The following is a 17,142-nucleotide window of genomic DNA, read 5'->3' on the forward strand; positions in this document are numbered from 1 at the left end:
GTGTGTGTGTGTGTGTGTGTGTGTGTGTATTTTTGCTAACTGCATCGGGCTTTGTGCACGTAAAGGATATTTCTTGTTTTGGAATGATTATTTACGTCTCTGTTAAAGCCTTCTAAATCAAAAGTATCTCCTGAACCGAACAGAATCGTCTGGAAGCATTAGGAATAAAATAGAATATACGTCATCGGAATGTAGTGGTTAATCCAAGGAAGGGAATTGTGATGCTGAGGAGTACACAAAGAGAAAGAAAAGCAACATGAGCAAACGCAATGACAAGGATAATTTACAGTTAAATTACTTGCAAAAAATTATTCACCATATGCAGGGGACAGCACTTGGTTTTCGTTTTAAATGACAAAATACAGAATTACGCTGTAGGGAGTGAGTTGTTTGAAGCTCAGAACGTTAAGTTTATTCAGGTAAACGCCTGTGAAAGCAAAGTGTGAGAAGAGATATCAACATGATTATCTTAGAAGAAAAGCTGACTGATGAAAAAATTGCATGAGAAGTTAAAGATCACACAGCAGAGTAAGAGTTAACAAGTGAGAAAGTTTAGAAAAAAAAAATATTATCTACTAGAACACAGTCAACTAATTATTGGAGCCATCATCTCATATCCTTGCTATATCGTACCTCGTTATTCCGAACTTCGGATAGAGCGACCATCAAGACCCTAATCCACCGAACGAACTTCGTATAAAATGAACGAAAATGTCGGTTTAGCTAACTTTTTTAGTTGAACATATTAAACGTTTACCACTCAACTCTCAAGGTATGCAAAATCACATGAAACATTGAAAGACTGTATTATGAACACATCCCTCTGTTGGGTATCCATAATCAGAATTTAGTATAATGCACCTGGGTTTGTAACAGACCCCCCCAGCCCCTCCATAAAACATCTGATGTAGCTAATTATTGGATATGGTATCAGCAGTAATTCTTTGATTTTTCCTGGAATGATTATTCCTTCCACTGCCGGGAGCCATCTCAGTGTCTTGCGCATTACGGAGGTTATTCTCTCGGGCATGGAAGCATACATTCCTTTCTCATAACCTTTGACTAATGTAAAATGCCTTGGTTTAATCACGCTTGTTTTAATGCTGTTCACAACAAGAAGGCCTATAAAAGGTACCGTAGCTTATCCACCCCTGAATAACATCTTTTTTATGCCTCTGCCCGGAATCGTGTTAAGTCTGTTCTTCACACTGCTAAAAAAAAAAAAAAAAAAAAAAAAATCATCCGTACTAAATGCTCTCAGCTCCAACTCAAATTCTTCTCGTTCCTTCTGGCACCTTGCCAAAAACCTTTCTAAGAACTTTACCTCATCATCCTTCCCTCCTCTTTTCTGCTCTGATGGCTCTGTAGCTATTTGTTCTACTGATAAAGCAGATCTCTTCACTCACACTTTCTCCTCCAATTCCACCTTAGACGATTCCAGTGCAGTTCCTCCATCACTTCCCCCCTCTGACTTCCTCGCGACTGACATTAAAATTTCTTCAACTGATGTATTTTCTGCCATCACTGGTCTCAATACTAACAAGCATATGGGCTTGTTGTCCTGAAGAACTGTGCTTTCACCCTGCCTCGGTAAATTCTTTCGCCTTTATCTATCAACTTGTACCTTTCCTTCTTGCTGGAAGTTGGCTCTTATTCAGCCAGTCCCAAAGAAGGGTGATCATTCCCAACCCTCTAACTCTCGTCCAATTGCATTAATATCCTGTGTCTCAAAAGTTTTCGAGTCTATTCTTAACAAAAAAATAAAATAAATAAGGATCTTTCCTATCCCATCTTTCTTTCTGATCGTCAGTATGGGTTCTGGCAGGGACGCTCCACTGGCGATCTTCTAACCTCCTTTTCAGACTCCTGGTCATCCTCCTTTCGGGACTTTGGCGAAAGCTTTGCCATTGCACTTGACATCTCAAAGGCTTTCGATCGAGTCTGGCATAAATCTTTAATTTCCAAACTCCCCTCTTACGGTTTCTCTACTTCTGTTTGTGCCTTCATCTATAGCTTCCTTTCTGGTCGTTCTGTAGCTGCTGTTTGTAGACGGCCACCATTCTTCTCCTAGATCTATCAATACTGTGTTCCTCAGGGCTCTGTCCTATCACCAGTCAATCAATCAATCATTTTCTGTGGCATCCCTCGGGATACATAGGGCCTCGATGATCTATCTCTACCAATATTTGTCTCTTGCAATCTCCTTCAGGTCCCACCAAGACTCCTCTCCTGCTTCTCTTTTCATTATCCTCAACCAGGTTTCCCTCGGCCTACCTCTGCCTCTTCTTCCTCTAGCAGTCCACTCTGGCACATCCTGTATTAAACTGCCTTCTTTTCTATATATGTGCCCCAGCCATTTCCAGCGAGACAGCTTCACATATTCATCAACTAGTTCCACTCTTGTAATGTCCCTTATTCTTTTATTTATAACTCTCTCTTCCCACTTTACCCCAAGTATCCTTCTTAGTATTTTATTCTCAGATCCTTGTACTCTCTGATCTGTTGCAATTGTACTGTACCATGACTCATGCCCATAAATTAAAATTGGTCTAACCATGGACGCGTAAATTTTTACTTTAGTACGTACCTAAAGCATATTATTATTCCAAACAGATTTCAACATTCCAACTCCTCGGCAAGCCTGTCAAATCCTCTCCTCAATGTCATTGTTTAATGATCCATTAGATGATACAATCGTACCCAGATATTTAAAATTTTCTACATTCTTCGCCACATTATTCCCAATTACACAATCGATTTGGTTCTCCACGTTCATAATAATAATTTCAGTGTTTCCACAATTATTACCAATCCCACTTTTTCTCTTTCCTCCACCAGACAATCAAGCACCCTCTGCATCTCGTGAATACTTCCGCAAATCAGTACAGTATCATCAGCATAGTCTAAATCTATCAGCCTCTTATTTTCTTTCCAGTTTATTCCTGCACCTGTTCTCCTTACATCCTTTCTCATAACCAAAACAAACAGCAGAGGCGAAAGAACTCCTCCATGAATCACTCCTGACCTAACTTCAAGTGGATCCCTAAAAGAACCACCCACCATTACCTTACAAAAAGTACCTTCATGCAGGCTTCTTATAATATTAACACTCTTTTCTGGAATACCATAGAATCTCATAATTTTCAATATAGCTCCACGTGAAACACTATCAAACGCCTTCTCAAAATCCACAAAACACATACTAAGTGGCATTTTCATCTTATTAGCTTGTTGCATAAGATGTTTTACAACAAAAATCTGATCATTACAACCTCGACCCTCTCTAAATCCCGCTTGTTCTTCTCTGTTCTGTTCAAGAAGATTTTGGAAAAGACTTTTGCAACTACATGTGTCAAAGTTATCCCCCCTCCAATTTCCAAACACAATTAATTCTCCCTTTTTAGGTATTTTTATAATCACTCCATTTTTCTACTCTTCTGGAATTGCACCATTATCCCATGCCACATTAAAAAGTTTCAAAAGCACATTCATCAGCTCATCATTTTCCACCTTAAGCATTTCAGGAAATATTTAAAATTCCTTAAAATTCCTATCACCAACTCCTTTTTTTTTTTTTTTTTTTTTTTCATCAATGACCTTGGCTGTACAATTAATCGTATCCACTCATACGCTGATGATTCCACCCTTCACCTTTCCATTCAGTTCCCGCAATGTCCATCTCAGCAGTTACTTCAACAAACAAGGGATGAAGCTATGGCAAACCTAATGTCTGACTTGTCTTGTACCTCTGACTGGGTAAAAGTGATCTTGTTATTTTTAGTGAATCAAAGACTCAGTTCTTACACCTATCAATTCGAAAAAATCTTCCACAGGAGTACCCACTAATGTTTAATAATATCCAGTTCAATCCTGCATCATCCATAAACATACTTGGGGCTTTATTCTCTCAGGATTTATCTCGGAAAGATCATATTACATCTCTTGTAAACTCTGCTTCCAAGAGATTAGGTGTGCTAAGCCGACTCCATACCTTCTTTACACCTGCACAATTGTTGACTTTATACACGGATTTTATTCGCCCCTGTGTGGAGTACAACTCATGTGTGGGGAAGCTTCCCACATACAGCCCTTCTCAATAGGGTGGAGTCAAAAGCTATTCGTCTCATTAACTCTTCTGCTCTTACTGGCTCCCTTCAACCTCTGTCTCTTCGCCGCACTGTTGCATCTGTGTCTCTTTTATATCACTGCTTCAGTGGACAGTGCTCCCCTGAACTGTCTGCTTGCATCCCTCCACCTCTACGACAGTCTCGTTGCACCCGTTTAGCAACCAACTCTCATCCCTTTCTGTCCAATGCTCTGATTCAGGAGTTAACAATTACTTCCAATCCTTCATTTCTGCAACTAGTCAACTCTGGAACTGCCTCCCTCCGTCTGTATTTCCTACTTCCTATGATCTCCAGTCTTTCAAACTCAGTGTGTCCAAGCATCTCGAAATGAATGGAACTTGAATTTGGCTCTCTTTTGTTTTTTCTTGGAAGGAACAGTTCGCAAGTTCCTGGCCTTTGGTTCCTCCTGCCTCGTATAAAAATAATAAAAAATATTTTACAAATTCGTTAGTGTTGTCGCATACTGACGACTATTTCCACCACTAGATTTGACGTCAGTCAAGGAGGCTTAGTAATAAAATCTGGGAGCAGTAATACCCGGGAGCTTTAAAGTATGTCAGCTGCCTTCATGCAACCATGCTGCTGTCACGTGTCAGTGCATGCAATACACAGCTGGTAAATGTACTCACAAGTCTATGAACTCATGCAGTTTACAGTCAGTTTTCGTTGAAGACTGAGAAAATTACAAATACGAGAACTCCCTATCGTGACCAGTAAAATACATACATTTACCTTTCAAATAACACATACAGCATTTTTTCCCATGTAGTCCATACATTTGCATACAAATAATACGTCTTGAAACTGGTACATTCATATAGATATATACGCATAACATTATATACCAACATAGACTCGGATACCTGTATTAACCCTTCTGGGCATCTGTTGGGTGTGTCAGACCCGACACTATGGAAATCATGTAATAACTGCATGGGTTTAGGGGAAGCGCGGCTGTCCGCTCCAGTACCTTCAGCATTTGTCTAGTAGCGGACAGGGAAGGTAGTGTTGCTTGGCTCTCTCTCTGTTTTTTTTTTTTTTTCTATATATCTATTTTGGGGGTACCACATCCAAAATATGGCCCCCTTTTTTCGCCTCTGTCACAGTAAATGAATGTGCCAAAGGGCTGTGGCGGCCACAGCAGATTCTTCAGGGACCTGTAAGACTGTGAAGTGAAAGATAAGTCTGAAGTGTTATTCTTATAAGATTATTAGATTTTACTCTATACCCCTATGGTAAGTTTTGCCATTTTTTGTGTTTTTCTTTGGTCACCCCTGAAGAAATAGGTGTTCTTTTAATATAGTTATTTGGGGCTTCAGATCAAAGTAGAGAGGTTAATTTTTGTGTATATTTCTTCATATCCATTAAAGTTTGATTATAAATGTGCTTTTTCATTTTTCCAAAAATGGGTTTGTCAGACCCAACGAATGTCGCAAAGAGGTATGTAATGGAGGAAAGCTCCAAAGGGATAATATATATTTTATGTGTATCAGGCTTTGTATATTTATGAAAAAATATTACTCATTTTCATCAAGATAATGTCGTCATTGCGTGCAACGACCATCTACTCAACGTACTCTCTTATCCCCCCCCCCTTTGAATTCGTATTTGTTTTCAGAGGGGACTAAGGGAAAATGCATGATAAATACGTAGCATCCAATATTACTACATGAAGATACTGACATTTAACCTCAAAATGACACTTATTGTACTTTCATATCTACTATTTAGCCCACATAATCACATACACATCTTATAATGTTTTTGATTTCCTCATCCAATAGTTAGATTCAGAGCATCTTCTTTGATTGGTAGCAGCTGGAAAGGACTGAGTCAGGGGGAAATACTGCTATAGGCAGGTGGGACAAAGTTCGAAAAATTTTGAAATCAGGCTTGGTTGACAAAAGATGAAAGTAAATCATGAAAATAAATAAATCTTTTTACTACACTGAACTTAAACTGGAAAACTTAGGTGTCCATGTTCAAGCAATGTGATGAGCTAAACTCACATGTTTCTTGGCCATCGGAGCATATTTTGGTCAACCAGTTCCCAGGCAGGTTGGAAGTAGCCGCTGCCGACCACTGTGCGAGGCAGTGACAGCATCATTCCGTATCAGGCCATTCATGAAGCATAAATACATTATTTGTGTCATAAGGAAACCGAAAATCGTAAAACATGGAGTAGGCGAGAATCTGGATTGTGTAGCTCAGGAAAACGGAAATGTTTTTAGAAAGGCTTTGTGCAGCTAATCGGTTAAAAAGCTTTGTAGGAGCACAAGAGTTACAGTCTCACCACCCGTAGAGAACACCGTGGTTAACACTGGTGTCAGTCTCCAATTACTGTACTTGTATTATAGAGTATGTCAAGAGTCAGTATATAAATTATCATTTCCTTAAGCAGTCACCATACACATTGGAAATTTAAGATCGACCACAATGCAACCACCAATCATTCCAGAACAGGTACATATTATCTAGAAAACTATAACGGTATCCAGGCTGACACTGACATCAGCAACTACTCGTATAACATAGTAACATTCCCAGTATTTGTATACACGGAACATTTATCAGTATACGTACCTCAAAAACAAAACACACCCTTCCTTTTAGATCCATAACATTACTTAGCACATCGTCCAGAATAACTGACGCCTCATTCTCAACAGCTACATGCCATGATACCTCACTTGCTCCTTCACAACAAGGATTTAGAGCACTACACTAGACGAAAACCTTACTAATCTCATAAAATAGCATCAGCTGGCATCACCTACGTGATACACACACAACGAGAACTTTTCACAACAATAGATATTAGTAAAGCCTTCGATGCCATCCCCTGATGCATACTAACCACCATGATATACTACACATCAGAAAAAAAAAAAAAAAAACAGCAAGCTCTTTCTTGCCAACTATTTGTCTGATAGGCAAGCACATGTTACATTCCAGACAAGCCATCAGAAACACGAAATTTCCCTAACGTAGTTCCACAGGGCTCCATTTCCTTATCCACTCTCGTCAGCCGATACATGTATAAGATATTTCCACACCCCAAACACCCACAAACAATGCCTCATATTCATATGACATCACCACAACAACTACACACCATATTGCAGACACAGCCTGAACATTGCAACCAGATTACCTCAGTACAGCGCAGACTTGGGTCAAGGACAACAGGCTGACGATCACCCCAACCAAATACCCCATTACAATCAAGACCAGCCGTTAACGTAAACACAGGCACTTCCTTCACATCACACTTAACAACGCACGTGTGACACAGACACAGACACACACACACACACACACACACACACACACACACACACACACACACACACACACACACACACACACACACACACACACACACACACACACACACACACACACACACAACCACTAAGATCCAGGGGAGTGAAATATGACACCGGACTCCCCTTCAAGGACCATGTACAGGCCATCGAGAGAATTTGCATCCCGGGACTCACTCTGGGCAACTACAGGGCCAGACTATGAGTAACAAAATAAAAGTCTCTTTCCTCTACAAACAGTACATTAGATGAGTGATGTCCTACGTGTATGTCTCCCCGGCATTACCTCCCATCGTACATAGCATCCAAAACAACACCTTGCAAACCATACAGAACAACACTACACATCACCAATGCCTGCACCTAAGCAACTTCCACAGCTCACTTATTTTCTGAAACTAAGGTCCTCGTAGTCAAAGACTACCTTGATATGACAGCCACACAATTCAGTGTAGCAGCCTGTCCCTGTCATTACATGGCAGGGGTACATAACGCACATAGGCACATAAAATAATCATCACAGACATTGTCAAACCCTCTGCAACAATATCCCACCTCCACAAATTCAAACACTAGCAATCAAGAAATATCTACATACTCCCTTTTCGCACGAGACGATACAACAACTCGATCAGAACATTATTAATATAATGTTCTGATCGACATCCGCGCATAGGTATCTTAGAAATGATCGGGTACACCCAGCATTGCTTAGAACAGGACAAAACCCAGCCCTCCTCAAGTACCAGCTTAGATTTGGATGACACGTTCCCAGCTTGCAGAATAGGCCCACACTGCATCGTATGTGTCACACTAAGGTGCAAATTCAATATCTATAGTGTAGGGAAATTATGGGGCAATCCCATTGGGCGGTTGTTTACCTGCAACCGACGGATCTGCTCAATCAGGCAGACCAGGGTTAAGCAAAAAATAGAATAAAATTTCGAGTACACTTGCTGTAAGAGTCCACATTATGTGCATTGCAGGAACGGACCTTCATCCTCAGAGGTAAGATGGTGGCCAAATGCAATCCCTACCCATAGGGAAAGAGTGATGTATGTAAAAGTACACATTAAGTGACTATATTTTTGTGTACATCAAAGCCTGTATAAATCGTGTGTATGGAACCACAGACTACTATTATATGTACTGGTGTATGAAAGAACAAACTACCATCACCCACTCTAAATGCCTACGACGGTTTAGGTTTCGAACTCTAGATTCAGAAGCATAAGTATCACAAGGTGAAACGCTAACCACTCAGCCACCTCACCTCCAAAAATTTAATAATATAATTTTTAGTTTGTGTTTATACGAATGCAAATAAATGCTGAAGTCTCGGCTACTGCCATCGGTGGAAGTGTAACACTGGTGCAGTCTTGGTTCAATTGAACACTGAGATCAATTAAAGAAGGTGCTGGAGAGGGGCTCCTTCATGTAGTGGTACCGATATAACAGAGCAGTGGACCTGTCCTGTTATACAAACTTCCTTCATTCCCCTCCCTTTCCTCGGAAAGGAGTATGGTGGACTGAGGATGAAGGGTAACTTTATCCTGCTGTCGCCAGACTCACATTCATAAGTGTCTGTGGTTGCTACTGGTAATACAGCTGCTACAACAACAACAACAACAACAACAACATCAACAACAACAACAACAACAACAACAACTACTACTACTACTACTGCTCCTACTATGAATAATAATAATAATAATAATAATAATAATAATAATAATAGTAATAATAATAATAATTATCATCATCATCATCATCATCATCCAGACCTCCTTTGCCACCCTAGGAATGGGTGAGAAGTAGCAACGTCCAGACAGCCTAAGTTTGCCGAGTCCAATGGACCACGCTTCCACACACTCATCATTCAAGCCCCTGGAATCCTGGCTCTATAAAAACAAAATTAATAGTAATAATAATAATAATAATAATAATAATAATAATAATAATAAATAATAATAATAATAATAATAATAATAATAATAACTAATCAAAATAATAATAATTCATCCATCCATCATCGAATCCTACGTTGCCCCATGAGAAGCGTAATAATAATAATGATGATAATAATAGAACAGCACACATATTAACACTGCTGGACTGTCACACTGCCATATTGCAGAAATTCTGCTGAAAAGAATTTGTTTATATCCCGAACTGCATCTCTTCGGGACTCGCTTCCCCAGAATAGTTTTCCCCCAAACCTCAACTTACAGCAGTTCAAGTCAATCTGTTACAGATTTTTTTATGAATGGAGGACACCTGTAATTTGGTGTATTTATAATTTTTTTACTTCCTCTGTTCATTCTCTGAATATATATATATATATATATATATATATATATATATATATATATATATATATATATATATATATATATATATATATATATATATATATAATTATTCCCCTATACAAAGGAAAAGGGCAAAAAAGAACTGTGTGGTAACCGTAAGGGCATTTGTCTTCTTAGTGTAACAGGAAAAGTATACGGTAGGATACTTATTGAGAGAGTCAGGGAAATAACAGAGAAATTAGTTGGAGAAGAACAGGGAGGTTTTAAGAAGGGAAGAAGTTGTTTAGATCAGATATTCATTCTTAGATTTTTAGTGGAAATGTTTCTAGAGAAGGTAAAGAAGTTGAATGTGGCCTTTATGGATTTGGAGAAAGGATATGACAGGGTGGATAGACAAGGATTGTGGAAAGTATTAAGAATATATGCTGAATGCCGTGAGGAGTATGTATGAGGGTGCTAAGGCTGCAGTGCGTTTAGATGGTGAACTGAGTGAATTTTTCTATTGGAAGGTTGGCCTGAAACAGGGATATGTCATGTCTCCATGGTTGTTCAATTTGTATATGGATGGGGTTATAAAAGAGACACAAGATAGGGCAGTGAATGTTAAAGCAGCCCTAATACGAGAGGGCATTGTTTGGAAACTCCCTGTACTGCTGTTTGCAGATGATACTGTGTTGTTAAGACGAAGGGGAGCTGCAAAGCTTGGTGGATAAGTTTGGGAGAGTGTGTAAGAAACGGAATCTAAAGGTGAATGGAGGGAGGAGCAAAGTTATGGTCATCGAGAGAAAAGTCAATGAATGTACAGTCAGGCTGGATGAGGAGGAAATGTAAAATGTAAATGCGTTTAAGTACTTGGGTAGTGTGTTGAATAAGGATGGAAGTTTAGATGCTGAAGTGCTTGGAAGGGTTCAACAAGGAAAAAAGATTGTTGGTTCCTTGAAAGCAGTGATAGGAAACGGGAAAGTGAGCATGGAAGTGAAAGTTACTGCATGGCTGTATTGTGATACCAACTATAACGTATGGAAGTGAAGCTTGGACCTTTCTGGGGGGACAGAAGTCAAGAGTGAGAGCAGTGGAAATGAGCTATTTGAGAGGAGCATATATATATATATATATATATATATATATATATATATATATATATATATATATATATATATATATATATATATATAGATATATATATATATTGTTACGAAACAGAGAAAGATAATGTACACTTTAAGTGAGAATACGAAGAGTCACTACTGTCCCGTAAAGTTCCAGGTTCAAAACAAAAGAGTTAGGTAAAATTACAAGTTAAAGTTTAATGCTTAAATTAACAACAAAACATTCAGGACTCATAAGGATAATGTAATGGCAAAAACAGGTTAAATATATGGTTAACTGCAATAGCCTTTATTAACAGGAAATTAGCAAGAATAAATTTATCTAAGTCAGCCCTGATAAAATGAGATACCAGATAATACTCAGTGAATGCCAGATAAATAATTACAGATACAAACTATTATCAAAAATGACTGACAAAGAACCCCACACGAATTGCAAAAACTTCACTAGGCCTACAAATTAAACTTATGCTATACAGTACAAGAAAAAATGCAACAACAGTTATACTCAAATTACACACAGCTGCTAAATGGTTGGAGATTTCTTGAGCACTCACAATAATAATATCTGTACAGGGGAGGACAGAGATGTGAACAAAATGAGGAGCAGATCTAAGTGGCAATGATGCAGAGACTGAGCTCATTATATAGGGGCTGTCAGAGCTTGATACAACTTGCAAGAGGGACGCGCAAATGAAGCCATGGGGACAGAGAGCTGAAAATCCCACAAAGTATAACAGAGAGAACGACTTACTCTACTATAACGGTAGAAGGGGGGGACTGAGGCAGAACACGCTCATGATCAAACATGCAGCAACTGTGCGTTAAAATTACACAAAGGATGATGAAATCATAGGCTATGTAACAATATATATATATATATATATATATATATATATATATATATATATATATATATATCATCAGCCATTACATGTCTACTGCTGAAGAAAGGCCTCCCCCAACCTTCTCCACGAATTCCTTGACCGAGCCAATCTTTGCCACGTTTTCCCTTCAAATTTCTCTATCTCATCCCTCCACCTCCTGTCTGGCCTTTTTGTCCTACGCTTACAATGTCTTGGTGTCCAGTCAGTCAACCTTTTGCTCCATCGATTATCCCTTATTCTTGCTACATGGCCTGCCCACCTCCATTTCTGGTTTTTTATAACTTCTATAATATCTTTTTCTTTAGTCTGCTCTCTCACCCAAGTTGATCTTTTCCTGTCTATTAGATATTCCCAACACTGACCTTTCCATTGCTCTCTGAGAACGAATTAGTTTATTTTCCATCGATTTTGTCAGTTTCCAAGTCTCACAACCATACGTTATATACTTTTCGTTTCATACAAACTGGCAAGCTACTTTTCATACCGGGTAATGCCCCTATGTTTACCTAAGGTTTCTATCCAATTGTATTGCGTCTTTTTTATTTCGCTACCATTATCTTTCGTTAATTTTAGTATTTTCCCCAGGTAATTGTATTCCTCGACTTCTGCAAGAATTTCTCCACTTATTCTGATGATGCTCTTTGGTGTTTGAGGATTAAACATTACTTTAGTTTTACTCCGGTTCACCACTAGCCCTATTTGAGACTTTCTCTGTTCAGGTCATTTAACATTTCTTGCAATGTTTTTGCTGTTTCTGAGATAAGGACAATGTCATCGACAAATCTTAAATGGTTTAGCTTTTCTTCATCTATGTTCACACCTTTGTTTTCCCAGTCTAACTTTATGAAAATACATTCTAAGCATGCTGTAAATAACTTTGGTGAAATTGTATCTCCCTGACGCACGACCTTCTCAATCTTAATTTTCTCTGAGTCCTGTAATTTAGCTGTAGCAGTTCCCTCTTTATATTATGTTCTCGGGCAGTTTTACAATGTTCTCATTCACTCCTTGTTCTCGCAGTGAATTTATAATTGCTATGTGCTCCATTGAGTCGAAAGCCTTTTCGTAATCAACAAAACCTAAGCACAGTGGTTTATTATATTCTGTAGTTTTCTCAATTAGCTGATTCATTGTGTGTAGATGATCAGTAATCGAGTACCCGCTTAGGAATCCTGCCTGTTCACGAGGTTGGTTTTCCTCCAAATTTGTAGTTATTCTGTTTGTAAGGACTTTAGTGAAAAGTTTGTAAATGACTGATAGCAAGCTAATGGGTCTATAGTTACTACGGTCTTTTGAGTCACCTTTTTTGTAAAGTAAAATAACTATTGCATTACACCATGTTTTGGGAATTATCTTCCTTTTTATACATTGAATAAATAAGTGAGCAAGCCTAGTTTGTACTTCTACTCCTGCATCCAACAGTTAATCTGCTACTATTCCATCTTCTCCCGGAGCTTTCTCTCTTTTCATATTTTTGATAGAATTATTTACTTCATCTGGTGTTACCTCAGGTATTTCACTTGTGTCAACTGAAAAGTTAGCTGTTGGTACTACTGTCTTTAATGCATACAGTTCTTTGTAAAATTCTTTAACTCTCTTCAACATCTTATATCTGCATTTAATGGTTTCACCGTTTTTGTCTTTTAGTGTTGTAATTTGTTGCTTTCCAAGTGCCATTTTACTTTGGACGTGTTCCAGACTTTTTCCTTTTTTGATGGTTTCTTTGATTTGATCCATGTTTTTCTTTCGTTTGTCTTCTCTTTGTCTCTTGTTGATAAGCTTATTTTATTCTGCTCGTTCTATTTCATCTTTGTTTTTACTTTCATTTCATTTCTTTTTTTCATAAGTTCAAGTGTCTTTTCCGAATACTTCTTGGCTTTGGTTGTATTAGGTTTTCCTAGTATCTCCACTGATTCTTTTAGGACTATTGTTAGTCTGTCATTCAACTCATCAATGTCACATTCAGCATTCCTGAGAGCCTGAAATCTGTTCCTTATTTCCATCTGAAAGGCTGCTTTGTTTTCATTGACTTTTATTGGGCACATCTTTTTATCTTTAATCATCTTTCTTTCAATTTTGAAATTGAATCTTGCTGCGCAACCCACCATTCTATGGTCACTTCCGATATTTACTTTGTTGATAACTGTGACATTTGTGATTGTGTTCTTCTTATTAGGTATAATGAAGTCGATTTTATTCTTTGTTTGTCCATTTGGGCTTCTCCAAGTCCACTTTCTCCCTGTTCTTTTGTGAAAGAATGTGTTCATTATTCTCATGTTAAACATTTCTGCAAAGTTTACTAGCATTTCTCCTCTTTCGTTCCTTTCTGCCACTCCAAATTTTCCCATACATGCTTCTCCATTTTTTGATTTTCCAACTTTTGCATTGAAGTCTCCCATGAGTATAGTATAGGTGGTCTTTTCCTCTTCCATAATCTGGGAGATGTCATCATAGAATGTTTCAATTTCTTCATCTGAGCTCTGAAAACTTGGTGCATATACCTGTATTACTTTCAGGGTACATTTTTTGCACAGTCTGATTACAACCACTGCTGCTCTGTCAGATACACTGCTAAATTTAACAATGCTGTCTGCAAGACTTCTGTTAATTAGAAATCTTACATCCCTAACTCTTTCATTTTCCCTTCCTCTGTAGTAAAATAGGTGGCCACTGTCATCGAGCTGAATTACCTTTTCTTCTTTTCTGTGGGTCTCACTCAAACCTACAATATCCCAACTAATGTTTTCCAGTTCAGCCATTAAGTTTTCAAGTTTGTAATCTTCAGCAAGGCTTCTTACGTTGTATGCATAGATCTTCATGGATTTAAGAGTGTTTAAAATTCCAGTCTCTAATTTGTCAACACAGTGCCTACTCACTTTCGGTGGCACACTGCCCATAAGCACAGGAGGCAGTGTGGTTGGACCTGTAGTAGATGATGATCTAACAGGAACGCCCGTCATATACTTTGCAATAGAACTCATGTTTGGTTGGGAGGATTGTGGCAATAATCTCACCTCCCTGCCATATAGTTTCTAGTGAGATGTAATTTTTCTGCCACCTTATTCGTTTATTCGGTGGAGCCTTATACATCTATAGAGGGTCCCATGGTCCGTGCCGTCCAAGACAGTACCTTATATATCTACAAAGCCTTCCCCTATCTGCCACCCGGGGATGCGCCAAGTAGCAGTGGGATCCTGCCCCTGGATATAATTTATATATATATATATATATATATATATATATATATATATATATATATATAAATCCATATACCGGTGTATATATATATATATATATATATATATATATATATAAATCCATATACCGGTATATATATATATATATATATATATATATATATATATATATATATATATATATATATAAATATATATATATAAATATATATATATATATATATATATATATATATATATATATATATATATATATATATATATATATATATATATATATATATAAATCCATATACCGGTGGTGTATATATATATATATATATATATAAATCCATATACCGGTATATATATATATATATATATATATATATATATATATATATATATATATATATATATATATATATAAATCCATATACCGGTATATATATATATATATATATATATATATATATATATATATATATATATATATATATATATATATATATAAATCCATATACCGGTATATATATATATATATATATATATATATATATATATATATATATATACACAGGAGCCACAGTGGTAAAGTGTCCGTTTTCGTACACTGAAGAACGAGGGTTCGCACCCCGCCAGGGTAATAAACTTTGGGAGCGTTCTTCTGGCCACGTATTGCATTGGCGGACACAAGGGGTGCTGTGGTTGAACCAGTGTCAGCACAAGGTTATAAGCACTCTAGATAAATAGTATACAAGCTTTCCCAGAACTGATATATTTTGAGAAAGAGTTTATATATTATCTGTGATCATGACTGGGAGACATATGACACCCAATGTAATCTGAACGGCACAAAAATATTAGAGAGACAAGTAGAGGTAAACGAAATGTAAAGACAATAAATTAACTTATCTGAAACTAATCCCCAGAGCAGCGTATAAACCCATGTGTCACTGATACACCAGCCGTATTGTGGAGGTGACATGCGAGATTCATTCTTATATTGGACATTATATGTAAAATAAATACAAGGTAAGGTTAAACACACTTTGGGGGGCTCCTTTTATTCATTTAATAACCACTGTATCCACCGCCTGCATCCAGACCTCTGTTCAATCGACGCGACACCTACTATGAAGCTGTGCCATTCACGTAACGAAACACCACACCTCAATACCTTCCGACACCGAGATATTGCCACATTTGGGTAGTATGTAAAAATAATGATGTGTGGTTAAAATTGTCCGACATGCAGACCCTATAGGTTATTTTTAACCTCTGCATTGTTAATCTATTTGTAGTTGTGATAACGAAAGAATTGTGATGGGTATTTTTCTCATGCTGTTTAATAATCTGAGTTTCACATATTCAAGGGGGGCTGGGTGACTCAATGGTGGCATGCGTAGCTCAAGACCGTGAGGTAGTGAGTTTGTGCCCCACCCGAGTAGCTACGCAGCTGAAAGTTAGCGCTCTCATCACCCTGTCAGGGCTATATGGTCTAATATAGGCCCAGCTCGGAGAATTCATTCCTTCACTTATATTCGAACATGACAACTCAGCCCATCGCAGTCAATTTTCGAACATGGCAACTCTGCCCGTCGCAGTTACTGTGTTTCCCAAGATACATTTATCACAGCATAATGTGTGTAATGGGTTATCTTCTTTAACACAGGGGTATAAATATCGCTGAACTGTTACCATTTACAAGTCGATGGATGTTTGCAGTCACACAGTGGCGTTGATGTGTTTTTTAGCAGTACCACCCACGATACCTAACCATGCGTACCAACCGCACCGAGACGACAAGTGGCCAGGAATAATGTTTCATTCTGTTCATTCTGCCATTCTTTGCACTACACTTTAAAGATACTTTTGGGAGCTACTGTACCTCTAGCAAGGCGCAGAAGGATGTGGTACATGCACGACGGTGCACCTGCGCACTTCAGCATGACTGTAGGGGAATACCTTGATGCCCAATTTCCCAACATGTGGATGGGAAATGGCTGTCCCATTTCCTGGCCAGCAGGGTCCCCTGACCTAAATCCCATAGATTTCTACCTGTAGGGCCATCTAAAATTACTAGCTTATGAAATGTCTGTTGACACCGAGGATGAACTACTCGTGCAAGCGATTGTGTACGTACCACACCACGTGCATTTGAGCGTGTGCGGCAGTCTATGGTTCGGCGATGTCAGGTATGTA

This window comes from Coenobita brevimanus, chromosome 93 (genome assembly GCF_032717465.1).
Source record: "Coenobita brevimanus isolate Jiangsu-jjx chromosome 93, ASM3271746v2, whole genome shotgun sequence".
NCBI classification, from domain to species: Eukaryota; Metazoa; Arthropoda; class Malacostraca; order Decapoda; family Coenobitidae; genus Coenobita; species Coenobita brevimanus.